The 17,424-nt window shown below is 42.9% G+C and overlaps 1 long non-coding RNA gene across 1 annotated transcript; it reads right to left on the bottom strand.

Moving 5' to 3' along the window:
* Positions 1-881: 881 nt before the first annotated feature.
* Positions 882-10,622, bottom strand: LOC308610462. The gene is made up of 3 exons (XR_014014555.1): positions 10,434-10,622; positions 5,656-5,850; positions 882-1,068 (listed from the first exon to the last, which is right to left on the bottom strand). It is a non-coding gene; the product is annotated as an uncharacterized lncRNA (long non-coding RNA).
* Positions 10,623-17,424: the final 6,802 nt, after the last annotated feature.

Raw genomic sequence — 17,424 nt, 5'->3', positions numbered from 1 at the left:
ACCAAATGGAAAGAGGTGTAAGGAATGTATGAATTAGGATATGGGGGTTAACAGACACGTACTAATACATATGAAATATATAATCACCACGTACCTATGGGATACGAAGAGAGGTCTACTCAACACTCTATAATAACATACACGGGAAAGGATCCAAAGAGGAATAGACAGATACATTGATAGGATGAACCAGACACTGTACACCTAGGAGAATCTGCATTCTTATCAAATTTGCTCTGATAATTAATAAAAATTAAATTTAAAAAACAAACAACAATCTAGGAGATATAAGCTACGGGGGTCTGCGCTGGCACATTCCACTCTAAGTTGCAGCTTACTGACACGATTTCCAGGAAAGCTCTGTTGCCCAAAAACCCAGAGTTGGAAATGTAGAAACGCTGCCGCCTTGTGGCCGTTTCCCACAAGAGCGGCTTTAAACCCACAGCTAATGGTCACTTAACATTCACAAGGACTCAGGGCTGTAAAGGACACCTGCCGTCAAAAAATGTCCTGAGGCAGGGAATGGCCAAAACATTCAAAGCTGGCAAATTTTTCAAGGAGATAGTATGGAGGGGTAAGTTTTACTCACTCATTTTCAAGAAAGAAGAAAATGGATAAAAGCTCAACATCAGGAATTATTAGACTCATGCAAATCTACCCTCCAAAAAGGTTTCAACTCACACATGTCAACCACCATCAGCAAAAAGTCTACCAACAATAAATGCTGAAGGGGTTTTAGAGAACTGTGTACCCTCTAGCTGCTGGTGAGATGTGAAGTGGTAACAGCCAGTAATGAGAACAGAAAGGAGCTGCGTTTAAAAGTAAAAACTGAGCCACCATTCCATTCAGCAGGCCCGCCGCTGAGCCTCTCACCTGAGAAGTCCAGAGTCGAGAAGGCACAGGCTTCAGCAGCTGCACTGCAGGAACTGTCACAATAGCCAAGACACGGAAGCAACCAAAATGTCCATCAGCAGGTGAAGGGATAAAGAAGAAGCGGTCCATGTACACAGTGGAATATTAGCCATGGAAAACAATGAAACACTGCTCTTTGGGGCACCACAGATGAGCCTAGAGATAATCACAGAACATGAGGTAAGTCGGAAAGCAAAAGACATATCCTATGATATCACTTATAGGCATTATCTAACAACTGACACAAATGAACATATTTCCACAGAGAGAGACACTCACAGACTTAGAAAACAAACTATGCTTATCTAAAAGGAAAGGCGGGGGGAATGGAAAAATTAAGATTAGGGTTACCATACGTGTACAAATACCTATTAAATACATATATCAAAAGACCGACCATATAGCAAGGGAGGTCTATGGGACACTCTGCAATAATTTACATGGGAAGTGGATCTGTACGTGAATATATATATATATATATATATATATATACACACACACACACACACATATATATATATATATATGTAATGTACAAATGAACCAGATTGTGTACACCTAGGACAAACAGTATTCTAATCATTACCCCGATTTAAAAAATTAAAACAACAAACAAGAAGTAACGTGACATAAACTTATGGGGGTTTTTCCTGGCACATTCCGTTGTAATTTACAACCTAGGAACAGGACTTCCAGAAAGGCTCTGCTGCCCTAGTAACCAGATTTGGGAATGGAGAAACGCTGCCGCCCTGTGGCCGTTTCCCACAACAGCAGCTTTAACCCCAGTTCTAATGGTCACTAAATATTCACACTCCTTGCAGGCCTGTCAATGCCACCTGCCCTCAAAAAAAAAAATCCTGGGTTTGAAAATCGACCAAAAAATTCAAAAGAGGGCAACCTTCCAAGAAGTCAATTTCAAGAGGTTTACTGTACTCACCGTTTTTTTCTGCTTTTGTTTAACAGAAATTACAAAAGTTGCGGGACAAGCTGAACATTAGGAGTAATCAAAGGCATGCAAATCCAAATTACAAATACCTATCAGCTCACAACAGTCAGAATGGCCATCAGCAAGAATTCTGCAAACAATAAATGCTGAAGGGGTTGTGGAGAAACGCCTACCCTTGGTTCAACGTGGGACATGGTAAGAGCCAGTAATGAAAACACAAAGAGGTGCCTTGAAAAGGTAAATATTGAGCTACCATTCAATCAAGCATACCCACTGCTGGGCCTATCGCCTGCGAGTATGAGAATCAAAAAGTCACAGGCTGGGCTTCACTGGTGGCGCAGTGGTTGAGAGTCCGCCTGCCGATGCAGGGGACATGGGTTCGTGCCCCGGTCCGGGAAGATCCCACATGCCGCGGAGCGGCTGGTCCTGTGAGCTACGGCTGCTGGCCCTGTGCGTCCGGAGCCCGAGCTCCGCAATGGGAGAGGCCACGGCAGTGAGAGGCCCGCGTACCGCAAACGAAAAAACAAACTAACAACAACAACAAAAAGACACAGGCTGGCAATCCTGCACTCCGGCAATATTTTACCACAGCCAACACTTGGAAGCAACGAAAATGTCCATCAACAGAGGAATGCACGAAGAAGAAGTGGTCCATGTACACAACGGAATATGACTCCAATACAAAATATAAATTCATTTAAAAAAACAAACATAAGTAAGGAGACATCAGCTTTTGGGGGTTTATCCGGGCACATTCCACTCTAATTTATAACCGGAGAACACCACTGCCAGGAAGGTCTGTTTCCCTAGTTACCAGATTTGCAAAAGCAGAAATGCTGCCGCTCTCTGGCCGTTACCTGCAACAGCAGCTTCAAAACCTGTGCTGAGGGTCACTTCATATGCACCAGAACTGGAGGGCTGTAAATGAATCCTGCCTTCAAACTGTCTTGAGGGAGGTAATGGCCAAAACATCTCAAAATGTCACACATACTTCAAGAAAACAATTTGAAGAGGTAAGCTGTACGCACAGTTTGAAGAAAAGAAGGACATGCCAGAAAGCTCAATTTCAAGGGGTTATGAGACGCACGCAAATCCAACCACAAGGAGGTATCAGCTCACACTAGTCAGAATAAACATCAGCAAGAAAAAAGCTACAAACAATAAATGCCGAAGGTGTTGTGGAGAAGTGCATACCCTCAACTTCAAGTGGGATGTAACCTGGTAAGAGCCACTGATGTGAACAAAATGGAGGTGACTTTACGAGGTAAACATTTTGCTACCGTATGATCCAGCAGGCCCACTCCTGGGCCTATAAACTAAGAAGACAGAATTGGAAAGACACAGGCAGGCAAATGGGCATTGCCGCAGTTATTACAACAGCCAAGACATGGAAGCAACCAAAAAAGTCCATCGACAGATGAGTGGACAAAGAAAACTGGTGCACGTACAGACGCGATATTAGCCAAGGAAAAAAAGGACACCATGCCACGTGCAGCACCGCAGATGAGTCTAGAGTTAATCACGCGACTTGTAGGAAGTCAGAAAGAGAAAGACACATATCGTATGATGTCACTTATAGGTGTTACTTAAAAATTGATACCAGTGAAGGTATTTCCACAGAGAAGGGCAATCACAGATTCATTAAACAAACTTATGGATCACCGATGGAAAGGCGTGAGGATTGGATACATTAGGATATTGGGGTTAACAGACATATACAAACACGGGTGAAATAAATATATAATCACCAAAGACCTACGGAATACCAGGAGAAGACTACTCAACATTCTGTCATAACGTACACGGGACGAGGATCCCAGGAAGAATAGACATATGTGTATGTGTAAAAGAACCACGTCTTGCACACCTAGAACAAGCCAAACATTGTAATCAACCTTGCTGTGATAAAAAATAAAAGTTAAATTAAGAAAACGAACAAGAAGTAGTGAGACGTAAACTTAAGGGGCTTTTTCCTGGCACATTCCATTCTAAATTACAACCTAGAACACCACTGCCATTGAGGCTCTGTTGCCCTAGTAACCGGATTTGGTAAAGGAGAACTGCTGCCACCTTGTGGCCGTCTCACACAACAGCAGCTTTAATCCCAGCCCTAATGGTCAGTTGATATTCAAAATAATTGCAGGCCTGTAAATCACACCTGCCCTGAAAACAAATCCTGGGGTCGTATATATCGACCAAAACATTCAAAAGTCGTCCACATTGCAAAACGACAGTTTCAAGAGGCATATTTAGTGCACGTTTGTCTTCTGTTTCTTTTTTGTGGTTGTTAAAAAAAAAAAAAAAAAAAACGGGAAAGGAAAAAGGCTGAACATCAGGAATTAATAAAGCCATGCACATCCAGTGTACAAAAACGTTCACCTCACAGCCGTCAGAATGATCATCCGCAAAAACGTCTACAAAGAATAAATGCTGAAGGGGTTTTAGAGAACTGCGTACCCTTTAGCTGCTGGTGGGATGTAACCTGGTAACAGCCAGCGGTGAGAACAGAATGGAGGTGCGTTTAAGGGTAAAAATGGAGCTACCATGTGATCTGGTAGGCCCACTCATGGGCCTATCACCTGAGTAGACCAGAATCAAAAAGACGCAGGCTGACAATCCTGCACTGCAGCAACATGTACCAGAGCCAAGACCTGGAAGAAACCGAAATGTCCAACAAGAGGAAAACGCACCAGGAAGAAGTCGTCCATGTACACAATGGAATATTAGCCACGAAAAAGCATGGAACAGTGCCGTTGGCACCACCATAGAAGGATCTAGAGATAATCACCCAACTTGAAGTAAGAAAGAAACTGAAAGACAGACAGCCTATGGCATCACTTATAGGTGTTACCTAAACATTGACACCCATGAAACAATTTCCAACAGAAGGACACGCATAGATTCAGAAAACCAAATAATGTGTAACCAAATGGAAAGAGGTGTAAGGAATGTATGAATTAGGATATGGGGGTTAACAGACACGTACTAATACATATGAAATATATAATCACCACGTACCTATGGGATACGAAGAGAGGTCTACTCAACACTCTATAATAACATACACGGGAAAGGATCCAAAGAGGAATAGACAGATACATTGATAGGATGAACCAGACACTGTACACCTAGGAGAATCTGCATTCTTATCAAATTTGCTCTGATAATTAATAAAAATTAAATTTAAAAAACAAACAACAGTCTAGGAGATATAAGCTACGGGGGTCTGCGCTGGCACATTCCACTCTAAGTTGCAGCTTACTGACACGATTTCCAGGAAAGCTCTGTTGCCCAAAAACCCAGAGTTGGAAATGTAGAAACGCTGCCGCCTTGTGGCCGTTTCCCACAAGAGCGGCTTTAAACCCACAGCTAATGGTCACTTAACATTCACAAGGACTCAGGGCTGTAAAGGACACCTGCCGTCAAAAAATGTCCTGAGGCAGGGAATGGCCAAAACATTCAAAGCTGGCAAATTTTTCAAGGAGATAGTATGGAGGGGTAAGTTTTACTCACTCATTTTCAAGAAAGAAGAAAATGGATAAAAGCTCAACATCAGGAATTATTAGACTCATGCAAATCTACCCTCCAAAAAGGTTTCAACTCACACATGTCAACCACCATCAGCAAAAAGTCTACCAACAATAAATGCTGAAGGGGTTTTAGAGAACTGTGTACCCTCTAGCTGCTGGTGAGATGTGAAGTGGTAACAGCCAGTAATGAGAACAGAAAGGAGCTGCGTTTAAAAGTAAAAACTGAGCCACCATTCCATTCAGCAGGCCCGCCGCTGAGCCTCTCACCTGAGAAGTCCAGAGTCGAGAAGGCACAGGCTTCAGCAGCTGCACTGCAGGAACTGTCACAATAGCCAAGACACGGAAGCAACCAAAATGTCCATCAGCAGATGAAGGGATAAAGAAGAAGCGGTCCATGTACACAGTGGAATATTAGCCATGGAAAACAATGAAACACTGCTCTTTGGGGCACCACAGATGAGCCTAGAGATAATCACAGAACATGAGGTAAGTCGGAAAGCAAAAGACATATCCTATGATATCACTTATAGGCATTATCTAACAACTGACACAAATGAACATATTTCCACAGAGAGAGACACTCACAGACTTAGAAAACAAACTATGCTTATCTAAAAGGAAAGGCGGGGGGAATGGAAAAATTAAGATTAGGGTTACCATACGTGTACAAATACCTATTAAATACATATATCAAAAGACCGACCATATAGCAAGGGAGGTCTATGGGACACTCTGCAATAATTTACATGGGAAGTGGATCTGTACGTGAATATATATATATATATATATATATACACACACACACACACACATATATATATATATATATGTAATGTACAAATGAACCAGATTGTGTACACCTAGGACAAACAGTATTCTAATCATTACCCCGATTTAAAAAATTAAAACAACAAACAAGAAGTAACGTGACATAAACTTATGGGGGTTTTTCCTGGCACATTCCGTTGTAATTTACAACCTAGGAACAGGACTTCCAGAAAGGCTCTGCTGCCCTAGTAACCAGATTTGGGAATGGAGAAACGCTGCCGCCCTGTGGCCGTTTCCCACAACAGCAGCTTTAACCCCAGTTCTAATGGTCACTAAATATTCACACTCCTTGCAGGCCTGTCAATGCCACCTGCCCTCAAAAAAAAAAATCCTGGGTTTGAAAATCGACCAAAAAATTCAAAAGAGGGCAACCTTCCAAGAAGTCAATTTCAAGAGGTTTACTGTACTCACCGTTTTTTTCTGCTTTTGTTTAACAGAAATTACAAAAGTTGCGGGAGAAGCTGAACATTAGGAGTAATCAAAGGCATGCAAATCCAAATTACAAATACCTATCAGCTCACAACAGTCAGAATGGCCATCAGCAAGAATTCTGCAAACAATAAATGCTGAAGGGGTTGTGGAGAAACGCCTACCCTTGGTTCAACGTGGGACATGGTAAGAGCCAGTAATGAAAACACAAAGAGGTGCCTTGAAAAGGTAAATATTGAGCTACCATTCAATCAAGCATACCCACTGCTGGGCCTATCGCCTGCGAGTATGAGAATCAAAAAGTCACAGGCTGGGCTTCACTGGTGGCGCAGTGGTTGAGAGTCCGCCTGCCGATGCAGGGGACATGGGTTCGTGCCCCGGTCCGGGAAGATCCCACATGCCGCGGAGCGGCTGGTCCTGTGAGCTACGGCTGCTGGCCCTGTGCGTCCGGAGCCCGAGCTCCGCAATGGGAGAGGCCACGGCAGTGAGAGGCCCGCGTACCGCAAACGAAAAAACAAACTAACAACAACAACAAAAAGACACAGGCTGGCAATCCTGCACTCCGGCAATATTTTACCACAGCCAACACTTGGAAGCAACGAAAATGTCCATCAACAGAGGAATGCACGAAGAAGAAGTGGTCCATGTACACAACGGAATATGACTCCAATACAAAATATAAATTCATTTAAAAAAACAAACATAAGTAAGGAGACATCAGCTTTTGGGGGTTTATCCGGGCACATTCCACTCTAATTTATAACCGGAGAACACCACTGCCAGGAAGGTCTGTTTCCCTAGTTACCAGATTTGCAAAAGCAGAAATGCTGCCGCTCTCTGGCCGTTACCTGCAACAGCAGCTTCAAAACCTGTGCTGAGGGTCACTTCATATGCACCAGAACTGGAGGGCTGTAAATGAATCCTGCCTTCAAACTGTCTTGAGGGAGGTAATGGCCAAAACATCTCAAAATGTCACACATACTTCAAGAAAACAATTTGAAGAGGTAAGCTGTACGCACAGTTTGAAGAAAAGAAGGACATGCCAGAAAGCTCAATTTCAAGGGGTTATGAGACGCACGCAAATCCAACCACAAGGAGGTATCAGCTCACACTAGTCAGAATAAACATCAGCAAGAAAAAAGCTACAAACAATAAATGCCGAAGGTGTTGTGGAGAAGTGCATACCCTCAACTTCAAGTGGGATGTAACCTGGTAAGAGCCACTGATGTGAACAAAATGGAGGTGACTTTACGAGGTAAACATTTTGCTACCGTATGATCCAGCAGGCCCACTCCTGGGCCTATAAACTAAGAAGACAGAATTGGAAAGACACAGGCAGGCAAATGGGCATTGCCGCAGTTATTACAACAGCCAAGACATGGAAGCAACCAAAAAAGTCCATCGACAGATGAGTGGACAAAGAAAACTGGTGCACGTACAGACGCGATATTAGCCAAGGAAAAAAAGGACACCATGCCACGTGCAGCACCGCAGATGAGTCTAGAGTTAATCACGCGACTTGTAGGAAGTCAGAAAGAGAAAGACACATATCGTATGATGTCACTTATAGGTGTTACTTAAAAATTGATACCAGTGAAGGTATTTCCACAGAGAAGGGCAATCACAGATTCATTAAACAAACTTATGGATCACCGATGGAAAGGCGTGAGGATTGGATACATTAGGATATTGGGGTTAACAGACATATACAAACACGGGTGAAATAAATATATAATCACCAAAGACCTACGGAATACCAGGAGAAGACTACTCAACATTCTGTCATAACGTACACGGGACGAGGATCCCAGGAAGAATAGACATATGTGTATGTGTAAAAGAACCACGTCTTGCACACCTAGAACAAGCCAAACATTGTAATCAACCTTGCTGTGATAAAAAATAAAAGTTAAATTAAGAAAACGAACAAGAAGTAGTGAGACGTAAACTTAAGGGGCTTTTTCCTGGCACATTCCATTCTAAATTACAACCTAGAACACCACTGCCATTGAGGCTCTGTTGCCCTAGTAACCGGATTTGGTAAAGGAGAACTGCTGCCACCTTGTGGCCGTCTCACACAACAGCAGCTTTAATCCCAGCCCTAATGGTCAGTTGATATTCAAAATAATTGCAGGCCTGTAAATCACACCTGCCCTGAAAACAAATCCTGGGGTCGTATATATCGACCAAAACATTCAAAAGTCGTCCACATTGCAAAACGACAGTTTCAAGAGGCATATTTAGTGCACGTTTGTCTTCTGTTTCTTTTTTGTGGTTGTTAAAAAAAAAAAAAAAAAAAACGGGAAAGGAAAAAGGCTGAACATCAGGAATTAATAAAGCCATGCACATCCAGTGTACAAAAACGTTCACCTCACAGCCGTCAGAATGATCATCCGCAAAAACGTCTACAAAGAATAAATGCTGAAGGGGTTTTAGAGAACTGCGTACCCTTTAGCTGCTGGTGGGATGTAACCTGGTAACAGCCAGCGGTGAGAACAGAATGGAGGTGCGTTTAAGGGTAAAAATGGAGCTACCATGTGATCTGGTAGGCCCACTCATGGGCCTATCACCTGAGTAGACCAGAATCAAAAAGACGCAGGCTGACAATCCTGCACTGCAGCAACATGTACCAGAGCCAAGACCTGGAAGAAACCGAAATGTCCAACAAGAGGAAAACGCACCAGGAAGAAGTCGTCCATGTACACAATGGAATATTAGCCACGAAAAAGCATGGAACAGTGCCGTTGGCACCACCATAGAAGGATCTAGAGATAATCACCCAACTTGAAGTAAGAAAGAAACTGAAAGACAGACAGCCTATGGCATCACTTATAGGTGTTACCTAAACATTGACACCCATGAAACAATTTCCAACAGAAGGACACGCATAGATTCAGAAAACCAAATAATGTGTAACCAAATGGAAAGAGGTGTAAGGAATGTATGAATTAGGATATGGGGGTTAACAGACACGTACTAATACATATGAAATATATAATCACCACGTACCTATGGGATACGAAGAGAGGTCTACTCAACACTCTATAATAACATACACGGGAAAGGATCCAAAGAGGAATAGACAGATACATTGATAGGATGAACCAGACACTGTACACCTAGGAGAATCTGCATTCTTATCAAATTTGCTCTGATAATTAATAAAAATTAAATTTAAAAAACAAACAACAGTCTAGGAGATATAAGCTACGGGGGTCTGCGCTGGCACATTCCACTCTAAGTTGCAGCTTACTGACACGATTTCCAGGAAAGCTCTGTTGCCCAAAAACCCAGAGTTGGAAATGTAGAAACGCTGCCGCCTTGTGGCCGTTTCCCACAAGAGCGGCTTTAAACCCACAGCTAATGGTCACTTAACATTCACAAGGACTCAGGGCTGTAAAGGACACCTGCCGTCAAAAAATGTCCTGAGGCAGGGAATGGCCAAAACATTCAAAGCTGGCAAATTTTTCAAGGAGATAGTATGGAGGGGTAAGTTTTACTCACTCATTTTCAAGAAAGAAGAAAATGGATAAAAGCTCAACATCAGGAATTATTAGACTCATGCAAATCTACCCTCCAAAAAGGTTTCAACTCACACATGTCAACCACCATCAGCAAAAAGTCTACCAACAATAAATGCTGAAGGGGTTTTAGAGAACTGTGTACCCTCTAGCTGCTGGTGAGATGTGAAGTGGTAACAGCCAGTAATGAGAACAGAAAGGAGCTGCGTTTAAAAGTAAAAACTGAGCCACCATTCCATTCAGCAGGCCCGCCGCTGAGCCTCTCACCTGAGAAGTCCAGAGTCGAGAAGGCACAGGCTTCAGCAGCTGCACTGCAGGAACTGTCACAATAGCCAAGACACGGAAGCAACCAAAATGTCCATCAGCAGATGAAGGGATAAAGAAGAAGCGGTCCATGTACACAGTGGAATATTAGCCATGGAAAACAATGAAACACTGCTCTTTGGGGCACCACAGATGAGCCTAGAGATAATCACAGAACATGAGGTAAGTCGGAAAGCAAAAGACATATCCTATGATATCACTTATAGGCATTATCTAACAACTGACACAAATGAACATATTTCCACAGAGAGAGACACTCACAGACTTAGAAAACAAACTATGCTTATCTAAAAGGAAAGGCGGGGGGAATGGAAAAATTAAGATTAGGGTTACCATACGTGTACAAATACCTATTAAATACATATATCAAAAGACCGACCATATAGCAAGGGAGGTCTATGGGACACTCTGCAATAATTTACATGGGAAGTGGATCTGTACGTGAATATATATATATATATATATATATATATATATATACACACACACACACACATATATATATATATGTAATGTACAAATGAACCAGATTGTGTACACCTAGGACAAACAGTATTCTAATCATTACCCCGATTTAAAAAATTAAAACAACGAACAAGAAGTAACGTGACATAAACTTATGGGGGTTTTTCCTGACACATTCCGTTGTAATTTACAACCTAGGAACAGGACTTCCAGAAAGGCTCTGCTGCCCTAGTAACCAGATTTGGGAATGGAGAAACGCTGCCGCCTTGTGGCCGTTTCCCACAACAGCAGCTTTAACCCCAGTTCTAATGGTCACTAAATATTCACACTCCTTGCAGGCCTGTCAATGCCACCTGCCCTCAAAAAAAAAAATCCTGGGTTTGAAAATCGACCAAAAAATTCAAAAGAGGGCAACCTTCCAAGAAGTCAATTTCAAGAGGTTTACTGTACTCACCGTTTTTTTCTGCTTTTGTTTAACAGAAATTACAAAAGTTGCGGGAGAAGCTGAACATTAGGAGTAATCAAAGGCATGCAAATCCAAATTACAAATACCTATCAGCTCACAACAGTCAGAATGGCCATCAGCAAGAATTCTGCAAACAATAAATGCTGAAGGGGTTGTGGAGAAACGCCTACCCTTGGTTCAACGTGGGACATGGTAAGAGCCAGTAATGAAAACACAAAGAGGTGCCTTGAAAAGGTAAATATTGAGCTACCATTCAATCAAGCATACCCACTGCTGGGCCTATCGCCTGAGAGTATGAGAATCAAAAAGTCACAGGCTGGGCTTCACTGGTGGCGCAGTGGTTGAGAGTCCGCCTGCCGATGCAGGGGACATGGGTTCGTGCCCCGGTCCGGGAAGATCCCACATGCCGCGGAGCGGCTGGTCCTGTGAGCTACGGCTGCTGGCCCTGTGCGTCCGGAGCCCGAGCTCCGCAATGGGAGAGGCCACGGCAGTGAGAGGCCCGCGTACCGCAAACGAAAAAACAAACTAACAACAACAACAAAAAGACACAGGCTGGCAATCCTGCACTCCGGCAATATTTTACCACAGCCAACACTTGGAAGCAACGAAAATGTCCATCAACAGAGGAATGCACGAAGAAGAAGTGGTCCATGTACACAACGGAATATGACTCCAATACAAAATATAAATTCATTTAAAAAAACAAACATAAGTAAGGAGACATCAGCTTTTGGGGGTTTATCCGGGCACATTCCACTCTAATTTATAACCGGAGAACACCACTGCCAGGAAGGTCTGTTTCCCTAGTTACCAGATTTGCAAAAGCAGAAATGCTGCCGCTCTCTGGCCGTTACCTGCAACAGCAGCTTCAAAACCTGTGCTGAGGGTCACTTCATATGCACCAGAACTGGAGGGCTGTAAATGAATCCTGCCTTCAAACTGTCTTGAGGGAGGTAATGGCCAAAACATCTCAAAATGTCACACATACTTCAAGAAAACAATTTGAAGAGGTAAGCTGTACGCACAGTTTGAAGAAAAGAAGGACATGCCAGAAAGCTCAATTTCAAGGGGTTATGAGACGCACGCAAATCCAACCACGAGGAGGTATCAGCTCACACTAGTCAGAATAAACATCAGCAAGAAAAAAGCTACAAACAATAAATGCCGAAGGTGTTGTGGAGAAGTGCATACCCTCAACTTCAAGTGGGATGTAACCTGGTAAGAGCCACTGATGTGAACAAAATGGAGGTGACTTTACGAGGTAAACATTTTGCTACCGTATGATCCAGCAGGCCCACTCCTGGGCCTATAAACTAAGAAGACAGAATTGGAAAGACACAGGCAGGCAAATGGGCATTGCCGCAGTTATTACAACAGCCAAGACATGGAAGCAACCAAAAAAGTCCATCGACAGATGAGTGGACAAAGAAAACTGGTGCACGTACAGACGCGATATTAGCCAAGGAAAAAAAGGACACCATGCCACGTGCAGCACCGCAGATGAGTCTAGAGTTAATCACGCGACTTGTAGGAAGTCAGAAAGAGAAAGACACATATCGTATGATGTCACTTATAGGTGTTACTTAAAAATTGATACCAGTGAAGGTATTTCCACAGAGAAGGGCAATCACAGATTCATTAAACAAACTTATGGATCACCGATGGAAAGGCGTGAGGATTGGATACATTAGGATATTGGGGTTAACAGACATATACAAACACGGGTGAAATAAATATATAATCACCAAAGACCTACGGAATACCAGGAGAAGACTACTCAACATTCTGTCATAACGTACACGGGATGAGGATCCCAGGAAGAATAGACATATGTGTATGTGTAAAAGAACCACGTCTTGCACACCTAGAACAAGCCAAACATTGTAATCAACCTTGCTGTGATAAAAAATAAAAGTTAAATTAAGAAAACGAACAAGAAGTAGTGAGACGTAAACTTAAGGGGCTTTTTCCTGGCACATTCCATTCTAAATTACAACCTAGAACACCACTGCCATTGAGGCTCTGTTGCCCTAGTAACCGGATTTGGTAAAGGAGAACTGCTGCCACCTTGTGGCCGTCTCACACAACAGCAGCTTTAATCCCAGCCCTAATGGTCAGTTGATATTCAAAATAATTGCAGGCCTGTAAATCACACCTGCCCTGAAAACAAATCCTGGGGTCGTATATATCGACCAAAACATTCAAAAGTCGTCCACATTGCAAAACGACAGTTTCAAGAGGCATATTTAGTGCACGTTTGTCTTCTGTTTCTTTTTTGTGGTTGTTAAAAAAAAAAAAAAAAAAAACGGGAAAGGAAAAAGGCTGAACATCAGGAATTAATAAAGCCATGCACATCCAGTGTACAAAAACGTTCACCTCACAGCCGTCAGAATGATCATCCGCAAAAACGTCTACAAAGAATAAATGCTGAAGGGGTTTTAGAGAACTGCGTACCCTTTAGCTGCTGGTGGGATGTAACCTGGTAACAGCCAGCGGTGAGAACAGAATGGAGGTGCGTTTAAGGGTAAAAATGGAGCTACCATGTGATCTGGTAGGCCCACTCATGGGCCTATCACCTGAGTAGACCAGAATCAAAAAGACGCAGGCTGACAATCCTGCACTGCAGCAACATGTACCAGAGCCAAGACCTGGAAGAAACCGAAATGTCCAACAAGAGGAAAACGCACCAGGAAGAAGTCGTCCATGTACACAATGGAATATTAGCCACGAAAAAGCATGGAACAGTGCCGTTGGCACCACCATAGAAGGATCTAGAGATAATCACCCAACTTGAAGTAAGAAAGAAACTGAAAGACAGACAGCCTATGGCATCACTTATAGGTGTTACCTAAACATTGACACCCATGAAACAATTTCCAACAGAAGGACACGCATAGATTCAGAAAACCAAATAATGTGTAACCAAATGGAAAGAGGTGTAAGGAATGTATGAATTAGGATATGGGGGTTAACAGACACGTACTAATACATATGAAATATATAATCACCACGTACCTATGGGATACGAAGAGAGGTCTACTCAACACTCTATAATAACATACACGGGAAAGGATCCAAAGAGGAATAGACAGATACATTGATAGGATGAACCAGACACTGTACACCTAGGAGAATCTGCATTCTTATCAAATTTGCTCTGATAATTAATAAAAATTAAATTTAAAAAACAAACAACAGTCTAGGAGATATAAGCTACGGGGGTCTGCGCTGGCACATTCCACTCTAAGTTGCAGCTTACTGACACGATTTCCAGGAAAGCTCTGTTGCCCAAAAACCCAGAGTTGGAAATGTAGAAACGCTGCCGCCTTGTGGCCGTTTCCCACAAGAGCGGCTTTAAACCCACAGCTAATGGTCACTTAACATTCACAAGGACTCAGGGCTGTAAAGGACACCTGCCGTCAAAAAATGTCCTGAGGCAGGGAATGGCCAAAACATTCAAAGCTGGCAAATTTTTCAAGGAGATAGTATGGAGGGGTAAGTTTTACTCACTCATTTTCAAGAAAGAAGAAAATGGATAAAAGCTCAACATCAGGAATTATTAGACTCATGCAAATCTACCCTCCAAAAAGGTTTCAACTCACACATGTCAACCACCATCAGCAAAAAGTCTACCAACAATAAATGCTGAAGGGGTTTTAGAGAACTGTGTACCCTCTAGCTGCTGGTGAGATGTGAAGTGGTAACAGCCAGTAATGAGAACAGAAAGGAGCTGCATTTAAAAGTAAAAACTGAGCCACCATTCCATTCAGCAGGCCCGCCGCTGAGCCTCTCACCTGAGAAGTCCAGAGTCGAGAAGGCACAGGCTTCAGCAGCTGCACTGCAGGAACTGTCACAATAGCCAAGACACGGAAGCAACCAAAATGTCCATCAGTAGATGAAGGGATAAAGAAGAAGCGGTCCATGTACACAGTGGAATATTAGCCATGGAAAACAATGAAACACTGCTCTTTGGGGCACCACAGATGAGCCTAGAGATAATCACAGAACATGAGGTAAGTCGGAAAGCAAAAGACATATCCTATGATATCACTTATAGGCATTATCTAACAACTGACACAAATGAACATATTTCCACAGAGAGAGACACTCACAGACTTAGAAAACAAACTATGCTTATCTAAAAGGAAAGGCGGGGGGAATGGAAAAATTAAGATTAGGGTTACCATACGTGTACAAATACCTATTAAATACATATATCAAAAGACCGACCATATAGCAAGGGAGGTCTATGGGACACTCTGCAATAATTTACATGGGAAGTGGATCTGTACGTGAATATATATATATATATATATATATACACACACACACACACACACACACATATATATATATATATATGTAATGTACAAATGAACCAGATTGTGTACACCTAGGACAAACAGTATTCTAATCATTACCCCGATTTAAAAAATTAAAACAACGAACAAGAAGTAACGTGACATAAACTTATGGGGGTTTTTCCTGGCACATTCCGTTGTAATTTACAACCTAGGAACAGGACTTCCAGAAAGGCTCTGCTGCCCTAGTAACCAGATTTGGGAATGGAGAAACGCTGCCGCCTTGTGGCCGTTTCCCACAACAGCAGCTTTAACCCCAGTTCTAATGGTCACTAAATATTCACACTCCTTGCAGGCCTGTCAATGCCACCTGCCCTCAAAAAAAAAAATCCTGGGTTTGAAAATCGACCAAAAAATTCAAAAGAGGGCAACCTTCCAAGAAGTCAATTTCAAGAGGTTTACTGTACTCACCGTTTTTTTCTGCTTTTGTTTAACAGAAATTACAAAAGTTGCGGGACAAGCTGAACATTAGGAGTAATCAAAGGCATGCAAATCCAAATTACAAATACCTATCAGCTCACAACAGTCAGAATGGCCATCAGCAAGAATTCTGCAAACAATAAATGCTGAAGGGGTTGTGGAGAAACGCCTACCCTTGGTTCAACGTGGGACATGGTAAGAGCCAGTAATGAAAACACAAAGAGGTGCCTTGAAAAGGTAAATATTGAGCTACCATTCAATCAAGCATACCCACTGCTGGGCCTATCGCCTGCGAGTATGAGAATCAAAAAGTCACAGGCTGGGCTTCACTGGTGGCGCAGTGGTTGAGAGTCCGCCTGCCGATGCAGGGGACATGGGTTCGTGCCCCGGTCCGGGAAGATCCCACATGCCGCGGAGCGGCTGGTCCTGTGAGCTACGGCTGCTGGCCCTGTGCGTCCGGAGCCCGAGCTCCGCAATGGGAGAGGCCACGGCAGTGAGAGGCCCGCGTACCGCAAACGAAAAAACAAACTAACAACAACAACAAAAAGACACAGGCTGGCAATCCTGCACTCCGGCAATATTTTACCACAGCCAACACTTGGAAGCAACGAAAATGTCCATCAACAGAGGAATGCACGAAGAAGAAGTGGTCCATGTACACAACGGAATATGACTCCAATACAAAATATAAATTCATTTAAAAAAACAAACATAAGTAAGGAGACATCAGCTTTTGGGGGTTTATCCGGGCACATTCCACTCTAATTTATAACCGGAGAACACCACTGCCAGGAAGGTCTGTTTCCCTAGTTACCAGATTTGCAAAAGCAGAAATGCTGCCGCTCTCTGGCCGTTACCTGCAACAGCAGCTTCAAAACCTGTGCTGAGGGTCACTTCATATGCACCAGAACTGGAGGGCTGTAAATGAATCCTGCCTTCAAACTGTCTTGAGGGAGGTAATGGCCAAAACATCTCAAAATGTCACACATACTTCAAGAAAACAATTTGAAGAGGTAAGCTGTACGCACAGTTTGAAGAAAAGAAGGACATGCCAGAAAGCTCAATTTCAAGGGGTTATGAGACGCACGCAAATCCAACCACGAGGAGGTATCAGCTCACACTAGTCAGAATAAACATCAGCAAGAAAAAAGCTACAAACAATAAATGCCGAAGGTGTTGTGGAGAAGTGCATACCCTCAACTTCAAGTGGGATGTAACCTGG

This window comes from Mesoplodon bidens, assembly GCF_964165515.1.
Source record: "Mesoplodon bidens genome assembly, contig: HAP1_SCAFFOLD_1358, whole genome shotgun sequence".
Taxonomy (NCBI): domain Eukaryota; kingdom Metazoa; phylum Chordata; class Mammalia; order Artiodactyla; family Ziphiidae; genus Mesoplodon; species Mesoplodon bidens.
Note: the sequence above shows the minus strand (reverse complement) of the source record. Positions and strands in the feature narration are given on the sequence as shown.